The sequence below is a fragment of the Ornithorhynchus anatinus genome, chromosome 11 (assembly GCF_004115215.2).
Source record: "Ornithorhynchus anatinus isolate Pmale09 chromosome 11, mOrnAna1.pri.v4, whole genome shotgun sequence".
Classification (NCBI taxonomy): domain Eukaryota; kingdom Metazoa; phylum Chordata; class Mammalia; order Monotremata; family Ornithorhynchidae; genus Ornithorhynchus; species Ornithorhynchus anatinus.
The window spans coordinates 58,901,274-58,908,306 of record NC_041738.1 but is presented as its reverse complement, the minus strand read 5'-3'; positions in this window follow the sequence as shown (position 1 = coordinate 58,908,306).

The window sequence follows — 7,033 nt, the reverse complement described above, 5'->3', positions numbered from 1 at the left end:
TCAAGACTGTGAGCCTCACAAGGGACAACCTGATTGGCCTGGATCTCCCCCAGCACTTAGAACAGTTCTCTGCACATAGTAAGCGCTTAACAAATACCAACATTATTATTATTATTAATTAGTCTCCCATACTAAGCCTCCTTTTCCTCAGCTCCCCCCTCCCTTCCTAGTCACCTCGACTCTCTCCTTTTGCTCTTCCCCCCCTCCCCTCCCCACAGCACTTATGTATATATGTATATGTCTATAATTCTATTTATTTATATTGATGCCTGTTTACTTGTATTGATGTCTGTCCCGTCTCCTCCCCGCCCCCACCCCGAACGCGCCGCCGCTGTAGACTGTGAGCCGGTTTTGGGCAGGGCTTGTCTCTCTTCATTGCTCTATAGTATTTTCCAAGTGCTTAGTACAGTGCTCTGCACACAGGAAGTGCCCAGTAAATTCAATTGAATGAATGAGTGAATGAATACTAATTCTATTGTATTCCCCCAGGCATCTAGCACAGTGCTCTGTACATAGTAGACTGTTAGCTCTTTGAGGGAAGGGATCATTTTTACTGGCTCTTTTGAATTCTCCCATGTGATTAATAATAATAATGTTGGTATTTGTTAAGCGCTTACTATGTGCAGGGCACTGTTCTAAGCACTGGGGTAGATGCAGGGTAATCAGGTTGCCCCACGTGAGGCTCACAGTCTTAATCCCCGTTTTACAGATGGGGTAACTGAGGCACAGAGAAGTGAAGTGACTTGCCCACAGACACCAGCTGCCAAGTAGCCGAGCCGGGATTCGAACCCATGACCTCCGACTCCCAAGCCTGGGCTCTTTCCACTGAGCCATGCTGCTTCTAGAGAAGCAGTATGGCCTGGTGGGTGGAGCCCGGGCCTGGGAGTCAGAAGGACCCGAGTTCTAATCCCAGCTCTGCCACTTAATAATAATAATGTTGGTATTTGTTAAACGCTTACTACGTGCAGAGCACCGTTCTAAGCGCTGGGGTAGATACAGGGTAATCAGGTTGTCCCACATGAGGCTCACAGTCTTAATCCCCATTTTACAGATGAGGGAACTGAGGCCCAGAGAAGTGAAGTGACTTGCCGACAGTCACACAGCTGACAAGTGGCAGAGCCGGCATTCGAACCCATGACCTCTGGCTCCCAAGCCCATGCTTTTTCCACTGAGTGGGATCCTGGGCAAGTCACTTCACTTCTCTGGGCCTCAGTTACCTCATCTGTAAAATGGGGATGAAGGCCGTGAGTCCTAAGTGGGTCAGGGACTGTGTCCAATCCTCTTACTCTGTACCTACTCCAGCGCTTAGTTCAGTGTCTGACACCTAGTAAACACTTCACAGGCACCACATTTATTAGAACAGTGCCCTGCACTGATTAGGCACTCAGTAAATACCGTTAGTTGATTAATTGATTGAGTGGGTGTGTGTCTGTATGACTGCGTCTGTCCCTGCCCTCAAGACGCTTCCCCCTTTATTAGAGACAGACACGAATGGGGGGGTGATCTAAACGTTTGGGACCAGGTGGGTTAATAATTGGGGTATTCATTAACTCTTCTTATGTGCTAAGCAGTGTGCTGAGCAGCGGGGAAAATATGAATTAATCAGATCCCACCAAGTTCCTATCTCTCACGAGGAGGGAGGAAAAGCAGATATTTTCTCCCCATATCACAGATGAGGGAAATGAGGCCCGGTGTGGTTGTGACATGTCCTCTTCCTCTAAACTGTAAGATCCTCGTGGACGGGAAACGTGTTATATTGGATTTCCCCAAGCGCTTAGTACAACGTTCTGCACACGGTAAGCGCTCGATAAATACGGTTGAATGATTGACTGATCAGAGTCACGCAGCAGGCAAGTGACGGGGCTGGGATGAGAACTTGGGTCTCCTCACTCATTCATTCATTCAGTTGTATTTATTGAGCGCTTACTGTGTGCAGAACACTGTACTAAGCGCTCAGAAAGTACAATTCGGCAACAAAGAGAGATAATCCCTACCCGCAACGGGCTCACGGTCTAGAAGGGGGGAGACAGACATCAGAACAAGTAAAGAGGCATCAAGAGCATCGATATTAATAAATAGAATTATAAATATGTACATATAGACACACGAGCTGTGGGGCGGGAAAGGGGGTAGAGCAGAGGGAGGGAGTCGGGGCGCTGGGGAGGGGAGGAGGAGCAGAGGAAAAGGGGGGCTCAGTCTGGGAAGACCTCCTGGGGGAGGTGAGCTCTCAGGAGGGCTTTCAAAGGGGGAAGTGACTTGCCCAAGGTCACACAACAGACAAGTGGCAGAGCCGGAATTCGAACCCATATCCTCTGACTCCCAAGCTAGTGCTCTCGCCACAAGGCCATGCTGTTGATATGACTGGGGCAGGGAGAGGAGTCCCTCATTAACTCCACAAGGGACAGGGACCGTGTCCAACTCGATTTGCTCACAGTCATAATAATGATGGTATTTGTTACGCGTTCACTATGTGCCAGGCACTGTACTAAACCCTGGGGTGAGTACAAGCGAATCACGTTGGACACAGTCTCTGTCCCACGTAAGGCTCACAGGCTCAATCCCCATTTTACAGACGAGGTAACTGAGGCCCAGCGAAGTGATGAGACTTGCCTAAGGTCAGGCAGCAGGCAAGTGACAGAGCCAGAATTAGAACCCATGACCTTCTGGCTCCCAGACCTGTGCTCTCAACGCCGAGCTGCTTCTCATTCAATCGTATTTATTGAGCGCTTACTGTGTGCAGAATGCTGTACTAAGCGCTTTCTCTTGTTTCCATCCCAGCACTCAGTACAGTGCCTGGCACATAGCACTTAACCAATACCACAATTATTATCTTGTATCCACCCCAGTGCTTAGTACAGTGCCTGGTACATAGTAAGCACTAAACAGATATCGCGATTATGATTATTATTGTTTGCTGGTACCCACTCCAGAAGCGGCATGGCTCAGTGGAAAGAGCATGGGCTTGGGAGCCAGAGGTCGTGGGTTCGAATGCCGGCTCTGCCACTTGTCAGCTGTGGGACTGTGGGCAAGTCACTTCATTTCTCTGGGCCTCAGTTATCTGTAAAATGGGGATTAAGACTGAGCCTCACGTGGGACAACCCGATGACCCTGTATCTACCCCAGCGCTCTGCACATAGTAAACGCTTAACAAGTACCAACATTATTATTATTAAGCACTTACCAAATAGCTCAATTATTATTATTTGCTTGCATCCACTGCAGCGCTTAGTAGAGAAGCAGCGTGGCGCAGTGGAAAGAGCACGGGCTTTGGAGTCAGGGCTCATGAGTTCGAATCCCAGCTCTGCCACTTGTCAGCTGTGTGACTGTGGGCAAGTCACTTAACTTCTCTGTGCCTCAGTTCCCTTATCTGTAAAATGGGGATTAACTGTGAGCCCCACGTGGGACAACCTGATTCCCCTGTGTTTACCCCAGCGCTTAGAACAGTGCTCGGCACATAGTAAGCGCTTAACAAATACCAACATTATTATTATTACAGTGACCGGGGAGGATCAGGCTGTGTTTTGGGGGGGTGGTGCGGGGAGGGGAAGGGGCAGAGTTCTCGTCTCGGGCCGGCCGGGCCCCTCGCTCGGTTTCCTCATCTCGGGGCCAAACATCTGTTCTCGCAGCTGCTGCAGCGGCGGTGGCGGGGGGCTCCGGGGGCCGCGGCCTTGATTGATCGAGCTGGATTCAGGCCCCGAAATAGCCCCGTGGCCGGAAGCAAGACCTGCGGGGAGAGGCCCCGCAAGACCCCGGCCCCCGCAAGGCCCCGGGAGTCCCACGTCCTGCAGGAGGAGGGGCAGGTCCAGCTGGTTGCTGGGGGCTACCCTTTGGACGGCCGGGCTGGGGGCTTCGCCACGTGGGCCGTCCCCGGGGGACCATCCCCTGTCCGCTGCCGGACCCCCGGGGTGGGGGTGGGGGGCGGACCCCACCGCTCTCTCTCCCTCTGAGACCCCAGGGTGTCTGCCCCTTGCACTGGTGGGGAAACCGCTTGGGAGTCAGAGGTCATGGGTTTGAATCCCGACTCTGCCATTTGGCAGCTGTGTGACTGTGGGCAAGTCACTTCCCTTCTCTGGGCCTCCGTTACCTCATCTGGAAACTGGGGATTAACTGTGAGCCTCACGTGGGACAACTTGATTATGTGACTGTGGGCAAGTCACTTAACTTCTCTGGGCCTCAGTTACCTCATCTGTAAAATGGGGATTAACGGTGAGCCTCACGTGGGACAACTTGATCACCTTGTATCTACCCCAGCGCTTAGAACAGGGCTCTGCACATAGTAAGCGCTTAACGAATACCAACATTATCCCCCATCCCGGAGCCAGCCGCCCATGTCAGCAGTGGGAGGGATGGAGGTGAGATTTCAGGACCAGCTTCTCTCCCTCCCGGTCCCCCACCAGGCTCGGCACCTTGGGGGGCCGGGGAGGTCAGAGATAGGGGGCAGGAAGGTGGAGGGATGGGGGCATCGGCTCCAGGAGAGGAGAGGGCAGGGATGGGGGGGCGTCCACCCCTGGGAGGAGGGGGCAAGAATGATTAGAATAATCATAACGGTATTTGTTAAGCGTTTACTACGTGCCAGGCACCGTACTAAGCGCTGGGGTGGATACAGGCAAATCAAGGTGGATCCAGTCCCTGTCCCATCTGGGGCTCACAGGCTCAGTCCCCATTTTACAGATGAGGTGACTGAGGCCCAGAGAAGTGACTTGTCCAGGATCACACAGCAGACAAGTGACAGAGCCGGGATTAGAACCCATGACCTTCTGACACCTCGGCTCATGCTCTATTCACTGCGCCATAGGGAGGTCCGGACCCCTGGGAAAAGGGTGGCGAGGATAGTGGGGTCCGGGCCCCAGAGAGGAGCAGGGAGGAGGGAATGGGGACCCAGGACAGATGTTAGCCGGGAAAACATTGCGGACAGGCCGGGGGCTGGAATCTCCCTTCCGGGCTCCCGAATTTCCAAGCTTGGCAGCTGAATCGGAGCGCGGGGGGGAGGGTATGAGGGACCCAGGGGGTGGGGGGAGATGGTAGAAGAGGAGGGCCTGGAACGAGGGACGTGACCTTGACCGGGCCCGGACCCTCCCCTCCCTCTTAAGGCCTTGGCGGCTGCCTTCAACTCCGGGAGGCCGAGACAAAGGCCCCGGCGGGCCGCGGTAAAGCATGATTTATTTAGGAGCCGTGACCCGGGACGACCATTAGCAGACCCGTTCCCACCTCCCCCCATCCTCGGCTCCCAGGGGCCCAAGGCTGTCAGACTCCTCGCCTCTTCTGTGCAGCCCAGCCGGGGCTTTCCTAGGTTCTGGCCCTGGGGAAGAGAATGTTTTGGAGTAGGATTGTTTGTTGGTTTTAATGGTATTTGTTAAGGGCTTACTATGTGCCAGGCACTGTTCTAAGCCCCCCGGGGTGGCTACAAGATAATAAAGGTGGACACGCATCCCACATGGGGCTCCCACTCTTATTCCCCAATTTACAGATGAGGAAACTAATAATAACTGTGGTATTTGTTAAGCGCTTACTATGTGCCAGGCACTGAGAAGCAGCATGGCGTAGTGGATGGAACACGGGCCTGGGAGTCAGAAGGTTCTGGGTTCTAATCCCAGCTCTGCCACTTGTCTGCTGCGTCACCTTGGGCAAGTCTATTCGTTTCTCTGTGCCTCAGTGACCTCACCTGCAAAACGGGGATTGAGACCGTGAGCCCCACGTGGGACAGGGACTGTGTCCAACCCGATTTGCCTGTATCTACTCCAGCGCCTAGTACAGTCCCTGGAACACATGAAGTGCTTAGCAAGTGCTATTACAAATATTATTAATAAGCACTGGGGTGGATACAAGGGGATCCGTTTGGATCTGATCCCTGTCCCGCATGGAGCTCACAGTCTTAATCTCCATTTTACAGATGAGGGAACTGAGGCCCAGAGAAGTGAAATGACTTGCCCAAGGTCAAACAGTAGACATGTGGCAGCGTGGCTTAGTGGGAAGAACTTGGGCTTGGGAGTCAGAGGATGTGGGTTCTAATCCTGGCACCACCACTTGTCTGCTGTGTGACCCTGGCCAAGCCACTTCACTTCTCTGTGCCTCAGTGACCTCATCTGTAAAATGAGAATTAAGACTGTGAGCCCCACGTGGGCCACACTGATGACCCTGTATCTACCCCAGCGCTTAGAACAGTGCTTGGCTCATAGTAAGCACTTAACAAATACCATCATCATCATCATGTGGCGGAGCCGGGACTGATTCCCAGGCCCGGGCTCTATCCACTAGGCCTCGCTACTTCCCAGGATTGGGACCTAAGGTCTCAGGGAAGGGGGGGAGAGAGTCTTTCCGGGTGGAGCAACGCGGGCTGCCTTCGGGGCAGTGGAGGGGATGCACCTCCCACCGTTCAGCGCTTAGAACAGTGCTCGGCACATAATGATGCCCGTCCACATGTTTTGCTGTCCGGCTCCCCCCTTTCAGACTGTGAGCCCGTTGTTGGGCAGGGATGATCTCTGTTGGCGAATTGTCCCTTCCAAGCGCTCAGTCCAGTGCTCTGCACACAGTAAGCGCTCAATAAGTACGATCGAATGAATGAATAAGCGCTTAATAAATACTATTATCATCCTCATCCTCCCGGGGCTGGGCGACTTCCACACTGTCAGAGGCGAGGTATTGCTATTGTTCTTGTCTGTCCGTCTCCCCCGATTAGACTGTGAGCCCGTCAGAGGGCAGGGACTGTCTCTATCTGTTACCGATCTGTCCATTCCAAGCGCTTAGTACAGTGCCCTGCACATAGTAAGCGCTCAATAAATACTATTGAATGAATGAATAGCTCCCCCTAGCGGGCACGGGAGAACAGCGCTCTCTCGGCCTGGTTCAGGTCTGAATATGGGATCCCCCCAAATGCTCAATTTCGGGCTGGAAATAACAATAATAACAACAATAATAATATTTCCAGCCCGAAATTGGGCATTTTGGGAGATTATTATGGCACATGTTAAGCGCTTACTATGTGCCAATCACTGTTTTAAGCGCTGGGGTAGATCCAAGGTAACAATAATTATTA